At 28.7% G+C, this 18,138-nt stretch overlaps 1 protein-coding gene across 3 annotated transcripts in view; it reads right to left on the bottom strand.

Annotated features, from left to right (window-relative positions):
- The window catches only part of Nrg (Neuroglian), a 112,436-nt gene that overhangs the window by 45,950 nt on the left and 48,348 nt on the right, over positions 1-18,138 (bottom strand). The gene's annotated exons all lie outside the window — the stretch shown is intronic.

The raw sequence follows: 18,138 nt of genomic DNA, 5'->3' as shown, positions 1-18,138 counted from the left end.
AGCGAATTCACTTAATTGTGAATAAATTCGAAAAGAACCAATCCATTTTTATGACCGATATCTCATTTTGTTGCTATTATATGTCGGTTTGCGATAAAGCAATAAACCTAAAAAATTTCTGACGTTTTCGATTTTTAAAAACACAAAAATTTGCTATTTTCATGTAAAAAATATATTTTTTGCTTCAGTTTGTTATTATAACCAAAGTAAATTAATAAAGTAGCGACAGTACTACAACAAATACAACATTTACAAAAACCACAAGCAATTTTGTTTTTGGTTTAAGGTCTGAGCTGTCAAAGTTGCCTGTTGTTGTTTTTGCTTTTGGGCTTGTTGTATTTTTCGCCACAACAACCACAAGTGAATTGACAGTTCAGACCAAAGTAAAAAAAATAGTCAGCTGTTCTACTGAGTCTACTTTATTAATTTACTTTGATTATAACCAAACTTTTCAAAGTCTATTTTAAGAATATCGGACTAACCTTTTTTTAGTTATCATAAATTATGTGGAGAAATGTCTAAAAAAAAATTCACAATTTTACAAAAATAAAAAATTAAAAAAAAACTTCTCCACAAAATTTAAAATTTGGACCATATTTGTACTACTGGAACCATAATACATCAAAATTGTGTGGTGGTTTAAAAAGACTCTAAAATTTTCCCTGTGTTATTGTATTAAAATACAATAGTGTAAGTTTGTTGTTGGAAATTTTAGATTTCGCAAGAAAAAAAAAATTAATTTACTTTTTTCAGTTCTGTTTTTCATTTTATTTCTAGTAAACCTTCTAATACTGGTTTTATTCCTAATATTAGATTTTTGATGTTTAAAATACAAAATACATTAATACAATAAACAGTCGTTAAGCAAGTATACTATAGACTATAGTCAATGTATCTCTTATAATTGTCACTAATGTCACTTGGCTGACTCAACTTTTTAGAGCACAGAGAAATCAATAGGTTACTTTACACATTCCATGTAATCTAGCGTGAAGTCAACCGTCACATAAGTGTCTTTACGTAATCTATAGTGTCGTCACATTAAACGTTTATTTTGTACTGCACTTTTTTGTGAATAATTCGTACAAATTTTGTTAATATAATTCTCATACAGTTTATTTTCTTTTTGCTTAAGTTACTGGCATCCCTTCTAACCTAGCGTGAAGCCAATTGTCACTATAGTGTCTCTAAGTAACCTAAAGTGTAATCACTTTTACCCACCAGAAGTAATCTATTGGAGAGTAGTCAGAGGAAGATTTGTTTACAGCAATCGGTTGTTAGACTGTCTATGAGATGTCTTTTTAACTTACTATTTGAGGTCAATTAGCACCCGTACATGTTAAAATAACTAGTTTTGTGGCTGATCAAATAACCGGTATGCGTTGATTACTTTGAAGCAACTTTTAGATAGTCTCATTGTAATCAAAAAGGATCAATTAGGACATGCACGTGTTTTGTAACTAGTTGTCACCCAAATTATAGGTGAAATCACTAGTTCGGGACAGTCTCCTAGAAGTGCTGGATATACAGTGGGTTCACAAACAAATAAACAAAAAGATACACGATACAGATTATTGTGAATTAAGCAAATGTTTGCTGGGTATGTACGTTAAAGGCGCATGCAGGAGAGTGCAAGCATTTTCACATAAACATTGTATGCACACATAGATTTAGAATATCGTATTTTTGTATTAAAACTCAATAATACAAATCAGCAGGTTTGACTTTTTATTTAGATTGGAATTTTTTATTCTTTTGTAGATGCAAAAGTCAGAACATTTAAACACTTTGATGTTTGAATTTAATTAAATTATAAACTCCAATTTATAAATTTATAAAAGGTTTTTGAAACAAAAACCTTAAATAAATTAAAATTTAAATCAATTTATTTCGAACAAAAATCTAATTTTTAAAAATAAAAAAGCTACAACTGCCATTTTGAAAATGTACTAATGCTGAGGAATAGTATTTTATTTTAAATCATCTATCCAAGTTTAGAAAACCACTCTGACAACCGTTTTACCAAAAATCCCTATTCTCTTAGAAACAATATGGAATTGAACAGTTGTCAGCAGGGCTGTCAGATATGGAGGTTTCTCTCTAACTTCTTTGGCGATAAAAATTTGGGTTTGGCGAGATGGCGATAAATACTTGTTTTTATGGCTTAAAATATATATAAAATCTTTTCATATTTACCACTATATAAATTTTCAGCTAAAGAGTATGAAAAATTCTATAATTTTGGTATTTATAGAAGTCAAAACCAATTTTAGATTTTTTTGGCTACTTTTTTACAGCAAAGACTTTAATGCCCAGTTTTTGACTTGTTATTTAAATACGTATTTAGTTAATTTTTACTTAAAATTAAGTTGTATTTAAATATAGATTGAGTTTTTCAGTGCTACATAATTTGTCTTATTTAAATAAGATAAAAGTATGGTAGCACTACTAAATATCAAAAATTTATCGATAGTTTTGCTTAAAACAGCTGTTCAACCAAAACAAAAATTGATACATTTTGCCCAATAAGAAATAAAAGTTTATTAAACAATAAAATTATTGGTAGGAAAATGCACAAAAGAAGCTCCAATTGCCCCGCATCGGAATTGTAGTTTTTGCAAGACGCTTTTTTTAGCAAGACGCTGTTGTTTGGTTTTTTTTTTTACTACAATAGAGTGAAAAAAAAACCAAACAACAAAAGTCAGCTGTCAAAAACATATGGTAGTTTATGAAACTTAAATAGAATTTAAATGACCAACGTTGGCCATTTAAGTATCATTTAAAAAAGCACTGAGAAACTCATTTTCGTATTTAAATAGAACTTAAATATAATTCATATTTAAATACGAAGTCAAAAACTGGCTCTAAGAAATTAAAAATTACCAATTTCGATCATACAAGTTGGCGGTGAAAAAAATCTAACACCCTAGTTGAAAAAGTTTGTGCAGGATAACGAAAAAGTTTTTATTCCGATTCTAGAAATCATTCCATAACATTCTGGTTACTGTAAGTCATTCAACATCTTCCGTGTCTATTTATTATTTAGTTTTTGTAGTTTGTATTTTTTTTTTGTTCATTTTACATTTAAAATGGTAACGACGATGTGTGTTTTATTAGAACGTTGACCTAGTTTTTCATTGTTACTGTGAGAACATTTATTTTTCTATTTCGATTTTACATGAAACCGTGCAAAAACAGATTTGTTGACTTTTCGTATATTTATGTTTGTTTTTAGAAAAATATTTATAAAACGATGATGATGATGTGTAGTCAAAAAAAAGAAATGTAGTCAATAAATGTTAGACATATAGACAGACAAATATACATCAGGCAATAGAAACATTTAAAAAAAAGTTGTCTTTAAATGGCAACATTAACTATATTATGAACTGTAGAGAGATTCTTGTATTGAAAAATGTTTAGCTGGAGTATTTTTAAGTGCTCAGAAAAGATTTTTAAGAGTTATGATCAAGTTTTTCAAATTATAATATAACAGTGAGCCTCAAAAGTGAGTAAACACCAAAAATTATTTGATTTTTTTTAAGATAATGAAAATCCTAAAATCTATCCATCGATTCAAATTTAAAAGTTTCGGTTTGTTGGAGATTGAGTTGAATATTAGATTCGGTTCTGAAAAAAAAATATTTAAGTCGGAATATAATGATTTTTATGATCTTAAAAAAATCAAACAATTCTGGTGTATACTCACTTCTGAGGCTATGTGTATATTAGGGATGCCAAACGGGACTGGGTTTTACAAATCCCGGGATTCGGGATTTTAGAAATGTAAATCCCGGGATCCCGGGATTTTTCGGGATCCCGGGATTTTTCGGGATTTCGGGATTTTTCGGCACTTCGGGATGTTATTTGAACGTCAAAAACATCAAATTCAACAATAAAAACTATTGATTTCATTAATATATTTAAGTACAAATATAACAAATCAAAAACTAATGCATTAAATTAAAATAAATGGTCCATGATTTCCTCTAGCTCCATACAATTGTCCCCTGGAGTACTGTTTGAGCAGGCATAAATATATTGATTATGCGGCAATCCTTATAAAATGTTGCACAAAATAAGTTGTAAGTACTCTGAAATTATACTGTAGAGTACTGCGGAAATCGGACTACATTTGCCCCTAGTCCCCTTCAGAAAATAACTTGAACATAAATTTCGTAAAAGTGTAAATTGTGTAAAAGCCTGTCAATGCAAGGGAGACGTGCTGCTCCCTGATTCAAATGAAAAAATCTTTCTGCGTTTGGATTTGAAGCGAGATTAGTATTATAAATATGCTGAAATTTAGCTTTCTAAGTATTTTGGGTGCTTCAAAAATCTTCCTAAATATCAAAAATCTCATAATATTTCGGGACTTGTTAATCCCGAAAAATCCCGGGAAATCCCGATCCCGAAAAATCCCGGGATTTTCGGGATCGGGATTGGCATCCCTAGTGTATATGTATGTATATGGGAAATTTCATGTCAATTGTACCTACTTTTGAAATCGTGTCTTCCGATCTGTGAAAAATACACCAATTTTTCAACAAGATCGGTCAAGAACTCTCTGGGTTAGTTACGAAAGTCAAAAAAGTTTTTAATTAAAAAAAAAAAAAATTTATTTTTTTTTTAAGATTGAAGAAGTAGCTACTAACTACCAAATAGAACAATAGATAATAAGTTACATGGATGAGAAAAAAACACATATTTGACCAAAATGTCAAATTTTGATACCCTCTAACTCAGACCGATGTTGTTGAAAAATTGTGTCTGAATCGGAAGACATCGATTTCAAAAGTAGGTTCACTTCCCTCATATGTATATTTATATAAAAACATCTTTTTGTATGGATTGATTTTTAAAAATAACCTCTATAACTTAGTAATAGGTATATATAATAAATTAAAATTATTTGAAGACTAAACAAACACACAAAAAAGTATATACATATTTGTAAAAGAGAAACCGGTTACAAAAACTAATATAAATTCGATCTTGTACATGAAGTAACACTACAATGATACAACAAAAAAAAAGTTACAAATTGATAAAAAAAAAAATGCCTATAAAATTAGCTTTTTTAAGTATTAATGAACGTTAGATATAATCTTGGACAAAGCCTGCAATTTAAGATTTGTGTTCTAAAAAAATGTCTACACACATATCTATTTAGATACATTTAGAAACTAAAATTGAAGGTCAAACAAATCAAATGGAATAAACAAACAAACATTCAGACAGACAGACAGAATCTAATACAAACGTTTGTTTAATAAAAGTTCAAGAATTGTTTAAATTCAAAATTAATACGTGTAAAATAAGAATAAATTTTGAGGCATAAAATTATTTATAACAATAAATAAAACACGTTTTGTGTGAAATCTACACATCAACTAAAACAACAGCCCACCTTTTTTTCAATTTCAAACTATTTAAAACGAGTATTAAAATTGAAATCAATTTCATTTCCCAAGTACCTACAAGCTAGTTGTCAAGGTTTTAAGTTTAAGGCCTTGAATGGCAATAATATTTTATGAATTTTCCTAAACACCTAGAAATTATTAAATATTAAACGGTTAATCTTCACAATTCATTTTTATAAATTTTAGATTTCTAATTATAATTGTGTATGTTTTAATTTAATGTAGATTGATTCGATCACTTTTAGCTTAATGTGATTTTGAACAACAACAAATAAGAGCTGATGATGTCATTAAATAAGATTTGTCATATTAAAAAAAAATCAAGTTTTTAAGTTTTTTTATTTTTGTATTTTTTCCTGCTCTCTTGTCTCCGGCAAAAAATCTTTTTGCTCATTTTTAAACGCAAATAATTTGTTTATTTTGTATTTAAATGTATATAATTTGTTTAATTTTTATTGTTTCCTTTGACTGGCAACGTTTGTCTATGCTACATTTTCTAAATTGTTTAAATTAATCACATAAATCTCTTCAAAATGTTTACATCTTAAACGCATTTCCTTTTTGGTTTAATTTGTGGCTAAAATTAATGAAATTTTCAATAAAAAGTTTTAAATAATATCGAGTTTCGAAAAGAAAAGTTACATGTAAAGAAAAACATGGTTGTAGTCTAATCTAATCTAACAGAGTCATATTGTGATTGCAGTTTATGGTTGCCATCATTTTATGGTCCGTATATGATCATAATATGATTTTTATTAACCAAAATTTAATCCATTGTTATAATTGGAAAACATGACATAATTATAATTATATTTCAACGATCATATTATAATAGTAGCACAACTATAACATGATTATGTCTACTATATTATATTGAAGCCACATGACCATTTGTGATCTTGACTCGCCATGAGTGGCGAGGGTATAAGTTTGCCATTCCGTTTGTAATTTCTACATTTTTCATTTGCGACCAAACAAAGGATATATATTCTGTATCGTTGCGATCCAGAATATGTCCGTCTGTATGTTGAAATTAACTTTCCGTAGCCCGTAAATAACTTGCATACATGATAAATAACCGCTATAGACCCAGCTCCGTCGAGAAAATCGGCAAACACAAATGGCTGAGATATCGATTTTTGATCTATGTATATCTGGATTAGTAAGTCACTAATATAGACAATATGGATATCTAATGATAGATATTTCAAAGAACTTTACGTATATAAGGCCATAGTAAGTCGCATACAATGGGTCAAAATCGGGAAAAAATATTTTTTAACCCGAATTTTTTCACAAAAACTAAATTTTTTGACATAAAATTTGTTTCACTAAAAAATAAAAAAAAAAATTATTTTTTATGTCATTCCAATTTTAACTTAAATATCTTATTGTATGTAACCTTAATTTATGCTCTTTAATTTGTCTTGTATCTATGCTACAACAACTTACTGGTAATTAATTAGGTAATTCAATTAAGTGATCTTTCTCAGGCTTGTTTCGAAAATGTTTAATAGCATTTGTTGCCAATGAATGAGAGAGTGATAAACAGTAAAGAAAATATGAAAACGGTATTACAATTACTTCTTCTTATGTCAGTCAACATTTCATTTAGAAAATGTAAAAACTTGACATTTTTTATTTTATTTTTTAATAGAGAAAAAAACTACAGCATTAATAATAATTCACTCCAATTAAACAAGATTTATAATTAGAAAAACTTATCTAAACCTGATTAAATTAATATGCAACAGATATAATTAGAGTGTGAATAGAAAATCAACTTAAGCCAAACAATATTGTAAAAAAAAGAAATTTATATAAATAAATAGTCAGCTAAAACCTGATAATAATAAGACATTACTGATTAACATACTTTTCAACGCCTCTATATACTCGTATTATCTGAATTATTTACTTAGAGGATGTTCACCAATGGCTTTTGGATCACTTGTCGTTATAGATAGCCATGTCCGTCTGAATGTTGAAAATTGAAATTGAAAACTTTCCGTAGCCCCCAAATAACTTACATACATGATTCATACATAAATATATTATTTGATTACTAAGTCATTAATATAGAAAATATGGATAACCAATAATAAATATTTCAAAGACCTTTACAAGGGCGTATATAAGGCCAAAGTAAGTCGGACCTACAATAGGTCAAAATGGGGAAAAATATTTTTTACCCCGAATTTTTTTATAACATTTTTTCACAAATTTAAAAAGCTTTTTTTTTTTTTTAAATTAACTTTTATAAATAAATTTTTACTAAAAATATTTAAAATTTTTATTTTAAAGTGCAATAGGTTAAGAGTGTATAAGTTTCCGCACAGACGAAAATTAAGTGAGGCTCTACGCATTGCGACCCAAAGAATCTTTTGTGCAGCCTTAGATTTTTTCATCCTAATATATTTAGGCTAAGTATTAGGTTTTTTTAAGACGGTTAACCGGTTTTAATTAAATATATTTTCTAAAGCTCATTCAAACGTATTTATGAAAATCTTTGATACCATTTTTAAAAATATTGACCCATAATCATAGTCAGAAATAAAGTATATTTTAATAGAAATAAAGTCGTCTTTACTTAAGAGTGGACTTTAGGTCTACCATAGACAAGTTAAAGTATATTTTTGACGTTAAAGTCGACTGTAAATATAAAACAAGCTGAAGCTGTTATTAACTCAACAACAGCATCAGCTGTTCTTCGCCATGTAAAAAAGTTCGGCAAAAAGTAAAAAAAAAATTAAGTTACAAGAATTTGGGAGAGATTTTGCAATTATTGAGCAGTTATCAATAAAATTAGTACCAAAATATTCTAAATATGATACTAATCTTATCTTTTCCATTTTTCCACCACAAAAAACTTTTTTTCTTTAGTTTTCCCGGTTACTTTTCAATTGGTCCAGATCAATTACGTCCCCCGGGGCCATTAAGGCCCTTCCGAGTCATTTAGTTCTGCATATTGCCAGCATTGGGCAGTCGCATAGAACATCTTCAGAGGTTTCGGCATGAAGTCCACAAAAACTTGCACTGTTCATTCTCAACGTTACCTAACATAAATTGGTGATACTTCAAACCACAGTGTCCGGTGAATAATCCAGTAAATATCCTCAAATCACCCTTTCCGAGCGAAAGCAACGACTGGGATCTACGTCTGGATAGGGTGATGAATCGTTTGGACTGTCTTAGTCCTGGTAAAAAACGGGCAAATTCCGATTCAACACAAGAACGAATACGTTTCATAGTGTATCCACGTGGGATGCCAAAGGACGGTTCAGGATGCCGAATATATCTCTCTTATTTGTTTTTTTTTTTTTAATAAGTTGGATTACTGCCGCACTTTTGAATTGTGATCTTAAAAATTACAATTGTACTAAATTTGTCATCAAACAATTCATTTTCATTTAGTTAAGAATATTTTATATTTTTTTCCAAAGGTGGAAAATGTTTCCCGTCTTGAAGATCTTTATATCACTCCCGAAATATTGTTTGTGCTTGATCGCAAGACTATTGTAGTAAATAAAAAAATTCTTGAAAACACTTCTGCGAAATGTCCAAAAGCACCAGTTAATTTAAACACACATTACAAAGATTTCATTGAAATTTGTTCTGTTTATACGAGTATGTATCTATGAAATATTTTTATTCTTTAGATAAAATTCTATTTGAAAATTCAATTTATTTTTGAGTTTTTCATAAACCTCAACAACAAATTGTTATGGTAGTCCCAATTAAATTATATACCTGCTGTGAATTATTTAATTTACTATAAACAGTTTAGTTGATTGTTTATTTATATTAAATTAAATTTAAAAATAAAAAAAAACTAAGAAAAAGCTAAAACAAGGTTCTCTCTGGCAGGCCATTCCTAATAAATACAATGAAATATTTGTAAAATGCGAGTAAAATCTAAGCGATCTAATGACTGTAATACACATTATTCTCAATACTTTTTAGTATTTTTTCAATGAAAAATTTATATTATCATTATAAACAAACAAATTCTAGATATGAATCATATGTATAAGAAAAAATATTTTCTATACGAAATAAAAACGAAATGAAGCATCATCTCTAAAAGGAAATATTCTAGTAGTGAATCATGCATACATACATTGATCTAAAAGAACTTGACATCAATTAAAATGATCATTTAGAAATTGAATATAATCGTAGTACCATAGAAATAATAGTGAGTGATTGTAATTGTTTATATTATATTATTGTATAAATAATATGCTTATCATTTAATTTCTCAGCCTCTTAACTTGTGCACGTTTTTTAGTAAAAAGTCTTAAATTGTTTGAAATAAGTAAAACATTTACAGGAAAATCAAGTTAAAATTGTAGTAAAAAGGGACAGAAATTACGCTGTTGTAACCAAAACAAAAACTGTCATTTAATGTAATGAAAAACAAAAAGTAAAGTAGGAAACATTACAACACACGGAATCCATTTCGTAATACAATGATTTGCTGCGCTCGCTCTTCTCTACCGGATAAATTAAAATAAAAAAATGTTGAATGTTTCAGAGCACATTTTCCTACCGAGACTCCCAAGAGCAATGTACTGCTGCAATTTTATACTCCACAGACGAGGACAAGGATATAAAACAAATATAGGTTTTTTTTTTTACTACAATCTGTTTTATATTGTGAAATGAATGAAATATCCTATGCAAGTGCAATTGTCATGTAGTTTTTTTGTTTGTTTGGATTCTTGCTATGTTGCTTTTGTTTAATCTAATCCATAAAGTAAAGTGGGGGAGGGAGGAATGGGGTTTCTTTTGCGGTAAACAACCTAGGTTTTCTTTTTTCCTCATACTACTTCTATATAGAAGCTTGAAATTACAAACATGATATAGATATTATTCTCTTTTCAAATCAAATTTGTTGAAAAGATAAAAATACTGTTGAGATTTAAGTTGCTTTGCAGACGGTTTGCTAATGTTTATAAAATGAATTTTATCAAGATATGATATCGATTTAAAACAGTCTTTCCGGTTTTCTCATTGCTGGATTAATTTTGAGAGATGTCATTGGAAAATGATATTCTTATTTCAAAGAACAATCTACATAAAACATAGTTTTGCTAAAAATAATTAAACGTTGTTTGTAATTTTTCTTAATTACTTTGCTTGCTTATTTATACATTAAAATGTATCGATGCTATTATAGCTTCCTCGTAATCTGTTCAGTAATCTAGTTGTTGAAAACAAAACAATGTAGAACATTGAAACAGAATATGGAGGCAAGTTTAACACATTATAAAGCTAATATCCGATTGGTTAGATTAATTTGAACCATTTCTTAAGCAGAATATAAGAAACTTAGTATAAAATCACCAGTTCGGGAACGGTCACCGGAATTGTTAACTGTTAGAAACTCGGACGAGCCAGCAGCTACCAGATAACTTCATTTAAATCAAATTCGTATGTATGAAATCATGTTTTAACCTTCATTAATATAGACAATATGGATATCTAATGATAGATATTTCAAAGACCTTTGCAACGTCGTATATAAGACCATATTAATTTGCACCTACAATGGGTCAAAATCGGAAAAATATTTGTTAACCCGAATTTTTTTTCACCAACAAATTTTTTTTCGCTAAATATTTAAAAAAAAAAACAAGTAAGAGAGCTATATTCGGCTGTGCGGATTCTTATATACCCTTCACCAAATTATACTTCAAAATAATTTTAGATATTTAAAATATTTTTAGGTAAACAAAATTTATTTTTTTCATTTTTTTGGAAAAAAAATGTTTAGATTTTTTATTTTTAAATTTAAAAAAAATGTTCGTTGTTTTTTCAATTTTTTTTAATATTTACCGAAAAAAAAGTTTGGTGAACAAAAATTCGGGTTAAAAAATATTTTTTCCGATTTTGACGCATTGTATGACCAACTTACTAGGGTCTTATATACGTCGTTGCAAAGGTCTTTGAAATATCTATCATTAGATATCCATATTGTCTATATTAATAACTTAGTAATCCAGATATACAGTGAGCCTCAAAAATGAGTATACACCAAAAATTATTAGATTTTTTTTAAGGTCACGAAAATCATTATAGTCCGACTTAAATCTTTTTTTTTCACAACCGAATCTATTTTTCAGCCCATTCTCCAACAAACCGAAACTTTTAAATTTTAATCTATAGATAAATTTTAGGATTTTTATTATCTTAAAAAAATCAAATAGTTTTTAGTGTATACTCACTTTTAAGGCTCACTGTAGGTCAAAAATCGAGGCTATCCTGGTTTTTTCCTTATATCTCAGCCATTTGTGGACCGATTTTCTCGACATATTGATGTATGAATCGTGTAAGTTATTTGGTGGCTTCGGAAAGTTGATTTCAACGGACAGACAGACGGACATGGCTTAATCGACTCCGCTATCTATAAGGATCCAGAATATATATACTTTATAGGGTCGGAAAATTATATTGTGGAAATTACAAACGGAATGACAAACTTATATAACCTTCTCACGAAGGTGAAGGGTAAAAAAAAAATTAATTTAAAAAAAATAAATTCGAAAATTTTTTTTTTTTAAATTTTTACTTTTGAAAAAAAAAATAAATTTTGTTTACCTAAAAATATTTAAAATTTTTATTTTGAAGTACATATAATTTGGTGAATTATATGTATATAAGATTCGGCACAGCAGAATATAGCTCTCTTTGTTGTGTTTTCTTAAATTCAAACAATTAACTTTGTCTAACCATGTCTATTAATTTATATTATGTTTTCGCTATTTTTTGCCTTAAGATGTAGCATAGACTACAATTAAAATCAACATTTATCAGACAAATTAAACCAGCCTACTTTAAAATGCTGTTTAAAAATAAATAATATAAAAAAAAAACAGACAATTCCAATTAACACTAATTTAACTAAGAAAACCAGTCATAATACAATTTCATGTTAAGAAATTAAAACAAAAAAAAAAATACTGGTAAATACAGTTTGTTTGTTGTGTGTAACACATCCGTTTCTGTTTAAATCCAAAGATCCATCCATCTTTGCTAAATTATAAAAGAGCAGGACAGACAGAAAGAAAAACTAAACGTGAAAAAGAGAAAAACATAAATCAGGAAATTGAGCTTAATAATCGCCATAATTTTCCTTATAAATAAACGTGGTTTGAAGATATGTAGTGAATATCGTTAAACAATAACTCTGCAGCATAGACGAATAGATAATAACACTTTATAGTTTTTTTTTTGTAGAAACAAAATTATAAAAAGTTTTTTATGTTATAAGATAAACATAAAATTAAATATATTTTAACGTATACATATTTATGGTCAATTGAGTTTTATTTTAGCAGTATTTTATACATTTATTATCAAAATATAACAAAAACTGAGGTTATTTTAAAATTGTTAAAAGTAAAAAACAATAATTGATTAAATATTAAAAATATACAATAAAATCAATTCTATTTAGAAAAGCAAAAGTGTAATAATTTTAATTTATTTCACTTTTCATCGTAGCGATCTCCTATAACTGGAAGCATAAATCAACTGCGTTACAAACTCATCAAAAAATCTAATAAACTTTCCAACCATATACAAGTGCAAAAGAAAAAGCTTTATTAAAAAAGACACATAAAATAAATTTATGTGGTAGAGACAGACAGACAGACAATCTCTAAATATGTTTATAATGGTCCATTAGCATTTGACAATGAATAATGGTATTTTGATGTAAAATGTAATTGATACAAACGATTTTGATTGGAAAATTTCACTGAAAGACTAAAAGAAAAATAAACACGCAAATGACATGGAAAATTATAAGAAATTCCAAAAGAAAATATAATAAAATAACTACCAGCGGATGTGTTATAACATAGAAGACATTGTAATAAATGGTCAACTCCTAACAGCAAACCGGATATAGGAAGAGCTTTAGGTGGAGATGAGAAATGTACAAAAAATTGTACAGTATATTAGTTAAAAACTGTGTCATGTTACTTCCCAAATACTTTGGTCGCTTGTTATTTGAAATAAAGTCGTGATAAAGAGAAATTGTCATATTTTGATTTAATATTGGGTTGGTATTGAAACAGCAAAGTTTTATTTGCTTCGTATCATCATATTCGGGAAGTTTTGTTTTACTTCTTTAATTTGAAAAAAGCACACCCATTTGCTCACCACTGCTTATGGTGACTGTGTTCCATCAGTTTAAACGTACGAGAGATGAATTGTGCGGTTCAGAAGTGGTGAACGCCGGAAGACAATGATCAACAAATTTTAAAACGTTTGCAAGCAGCAGGATTCATCCAAAAGCAGGGAATTTGGGTACCACGCGAATTGAATCCTAGAGACCTTGAAATAGGATTTTACATATCCGGAATGGTGTTTGAACGTTATAAAAGAAAATCAGTTTTGCACCGAATCATTATGCGATGAAAAATGGATCCATTACGATAACCCGAAGAGTATCGCACGTGAAGCCCGGCCAATTAGCCGAATTGACACCACAGACAAATATCCATGGCACTAAGGTAATGCTCTGTGTTTGGTGGGACCAAATGGATCATATCTACTATGACCAGCTGAAATCAAACCAGACCATCATAGGGAACATATGCCAAATGCAACTGATTCGTTTGAAGGTCGAAAAATGCGCAGAATATGCGCCCAGGCATAAAACTCAAATATTCCATCATGACAACACTATAGTCCAGACTTCAACCCACCCGTTTCGATCGATGCAGAACTTTTTCTCTGGGATACGCATCACTTTGTAACAGAGTATCGGACATTGGCCGGATTCGTTCTTAAAAATGCGGAATTTTTTAAAATTTTTAGCTGTTACTTTGAAACATTTGTACATTGTACGTTATTAGCTACGACATTTACTCATCTTTCTGGCAACATATGGATTCCGAGCCAAAAAAAAATGCTCTTCTTTTGAGGCCAAGAACGATTCAAGCCTCTGTTCCAAAGTGAAGCGTATCACAGAGAAATCGTTCTGCATCGATCGAAACAAATGGTATTCCGTCGGGACAAGGTCTGGACTATACGGCGAATGAGGCAAAACTTCCCAACCACTTCTTTCGAAATAGTTTTTAACAGGGGTCCGAGCGTTGTCATGATGGAATATTACGGTTTCATGTCTGGCCTCATATTCTGGGTGTTTTTCGGCCAATGCTCACTTCAGACGCATCAGTTGCGTTAGATACAGGTTCCATGTAATAGTCTGGCCAGATTTCAGCAGCTCCCACCAAATACTGAGAATTACCTTAGGGTCATGGTTATTTGGCTTTGGTGTCGATTCGGCTGGTTGGCCGGGCTTCACATACTATCTCTTCTGCTTCGGGTTATTGGAATGCATCCATTTTCATTGCAAGTAAAGATTCGATTCAAAAATTATATTCTTTTATTGTGTTAAAAACTTTTTTCGGACATGCAAAATCGTCATTCAAGGCCTCTGTTCTTAATTCGTATGGTATCCAATTTCCCTGGTTTTGGATGAATCCTGCTGATCGCAAACGTTTTGAAATTGCTGTTTGAGTAGCTCCCAATGATTTTGCTAGCTCTTGTAGAGTTTGACAACAATCTTCATGCAGTAATGCCTTCAATTCTTCAAATGTTTTTGACTGATCTGGGCGATATTTGTCTTTCGTGACAAAATCACTACTTCTGAAATTCACACAACATCTCTAGCAAGTTGAAACCAATAAAACACATTCACCTCAAGCTTTGGTGAGCAATCGGTGTGTTTCAGCGTCACTTTTTTTTTCCAAATTAAAGAAGTAAAGCAAAACTTCCCGCATATGATGCTTTGTTGGCACAAAATTCGACTTTTTCGAAGTTAAAAATACTTTGTTATTTACAGTTTAATATTCAATAATTAAGTGAGAATGACAGATACATATGTACCCTTCAAAATGACACATAAGTTATTTAAAATCAAAACCGCGTTCAAAAAATACATCATCTATTGTAAATACCGCATTTTTTTAGTCATATACCCAGTATAAAGAATAATCCAGCTGGAACTGAAACATTTATTGGATAATGTTTTAAAACAATTAAAAAAATGTATTTCGTTTGTTAAACTACTAAAGCAAAAAAAAAAAAGAAGTAGAAGTAGAATAAAAGTTACTAATTTGCAATTCTTTTGTCTGCTGTCATCTTACAACTATAAAAAGTATGGCATCATAAGTTATTATTATTATTTATTCTTTTAGTCTTTCAGTTTCATTACGTAATAGTCTGACTTCATTTTTAGCCGTTTCTTTTGGTTTCTACTTTGCGTTCCTTCGTTTTATGTTTATTATGTATTTGTTTTTTGTGTCATTTTAATTTACTTTTTTTTATTTATTTATTATTTATTCATTCATTTTCAAATACATTCTCGTTGCTAAATTTACAAACAACAAATTTATTCATAAAATAATATGATCATGTTTAAAACTAAATTGTATACTTTTGTGTGTAAGTAGTTCTTTTGTAGGAAAACAAAATCGTAACTACTTGTAGTAAGTAATAAATAGAAATAATTTAAAAAATAAATCCAGTTTATCTCGTTTTCAAATAACGATTTTCAAACACTTGCTCTCATGATGTTAAATAAAACTAGATTTTTGTTTTGTTTTTAATTTTTTCAATTTGAAGTTTATACATTTTTGAAAGATTTTTAGTTTTATTAATAAACATAAATCTAAAAATGATCATGACCATGAAACTCTACAATCAGATTAGGAGTTTTTTTTTATATTTTTTTTTGAAAAACTTGAAAATAGTTTTATGTCTGTATATTTAATATGTTGTATTTAGAGAAAGAATTGTTTACTTTAGTCCACATTTTATTCTCACATCATTTTTTACATTGATACGCCGCCTGTGTATTTGCGGCTAGAGTATTATAAGTAATAAAATGTACTTAATTTAAAGCACTTGAGAATCGTATGTGGTACGTTACAGTGTGTCTGAAATGTAGAGACTTTAGGTTAGTGCTTTTGCACTGTCTTTGCCCCTGTGTCAGATGTTGTCTATCGAAATGCCACTTGTTATACATACTTTTGCCGAACAGACATTTCTGTTTCCTTTCGACTTAATCACATACAAATGTAATAAAATAATAATCAGTTTTAGACCCACCACTTGTTTCTAGCTGCAAGTAACTTTCTTAAAGAAAATTTGCTACACAAATTCAAATACACTTAAAGAAATTGTAATAAAACTTTTTAATATTAATACAATTTAAAATATTTAAAAAATGATCTTATAACAAAATATCTAACAATCGACTCCAAATTTCTTAAAATTTTCTAAAACGGATTAATAAACCTTGTCTGCTTATGAATTATCTTATTTTAACAAACCATGAACATGAAAATCCTCTTGCTAAATGTTGCACAGTTACCCCGACTTGTAAACAAATTAAAACTTTTGCAATAGAAATCTTTCAGTGCATCTATTTACAATATGTATGAGACAAATCAGATACCTAGAGATGTTGTTGCATACATTGTACGTAATGCGATACTAAATTCAACATCATTAAGCCAAGGAAATGTTACAACATTCACACTATCGAGACACAACAACTGAACAGACAGAAGAGACCCGGCCACTGCGAGCATAAAGCAGAATGTTGCATCACAAAGAACATGAAAGAGCAGACAGACAAGAGAAAAACAAAAAAAAAAATACTGTTGTGCAGCTGATGTGTCATTTTACATCACAACCATAACAACAAAAATAACTTAAAGTGAAATAAAGAAAACTTTAAGGAAAAACTAAGTTAATTTAGTGTTTTTATTGATTTAATTTCAAAATTTCACTAAAAAGAATTAAAATATAATTTTGAATGTTTATTTAGCAACTAAATGTGAAGAAATTAACAACAACGTTTTGTAAAATATTGCAAAAATATTTTATGACGTCTTACGAAAATGTATCATGGTAAAATGATCTCATAATTAAGAATTTTCTCGGAAAACAAGAGAAAAAAAAATAATAATATTTGTAAAAACTCTAAATAACATGGTGCGTGACTCAAAGCAGAACATATGTATCTAAATAGAATAACAGCAAAATGTTGCAATGTGGAAATTGTTAAAGAACTACAAAATAAAGTCTTGTTAAATGAGCAGCAGCAGCATGATTTATTACAAATTTATGCTTGTTGAAATTTATTTAAGAAAATTCGTTTACTCAAAATTGTGTTCGTATTTTTAGATTGAATCTATTTTGGTGTGAACTAAAATTTAAAGCGCCATCAAAAAGACACACATAATTATTTTCTATTTTCTGTTAAATTGTTCACAATTTATGAGGATTATTTAACCCAAATTAATACAAGAGATTTTCACTTTTTTATTCTTTCTTGGCAAATATTGTATATTATAATTTCTAAACCATTTCCAATTATATTTCAGAAATTTGCAATTGAATTTCAGAAGATTCCAATTATGTTTTAGAAATTTGCAATTATATTTCAGAAATATCCATTTGTATTTCTATTGGAAGTTTCTGAAATACAAATAGAAAATTCTGTAATACAATTAGATATGTATTTCTGAAATATAATTGGAATTTTCTTAAAATTCTGAAAAAAAAAAATTCAAATTTCTGAAATATAATTGAAATTTTCTTAAATTATAAACATTTGAAATACATTTGGAAATGGTGAAGTTTTATATTGTATTCTTCTATTTAAAGCAAAACTATTTTAAAGACTTTA

Source organism: Calliphora vicina, chromosome 4 (genome assembly GCF_958450345.1).
Source record: "Calliphora vicina chromosome 4, idCalVici1.1, whole genome shotgun sequence".
Classification (NCBI taxonomy): Eukaryota; Metazoa; Arthropoda; class Insecta; order Diptera; family Calliphoridae; genus Calliphora; species Calliphora vicina.
The sequence above is the reverse complement of the archived record's forward strand: the minus strand, read 5'-3'. Positions and strand labels throughout refer to the sequence as shown.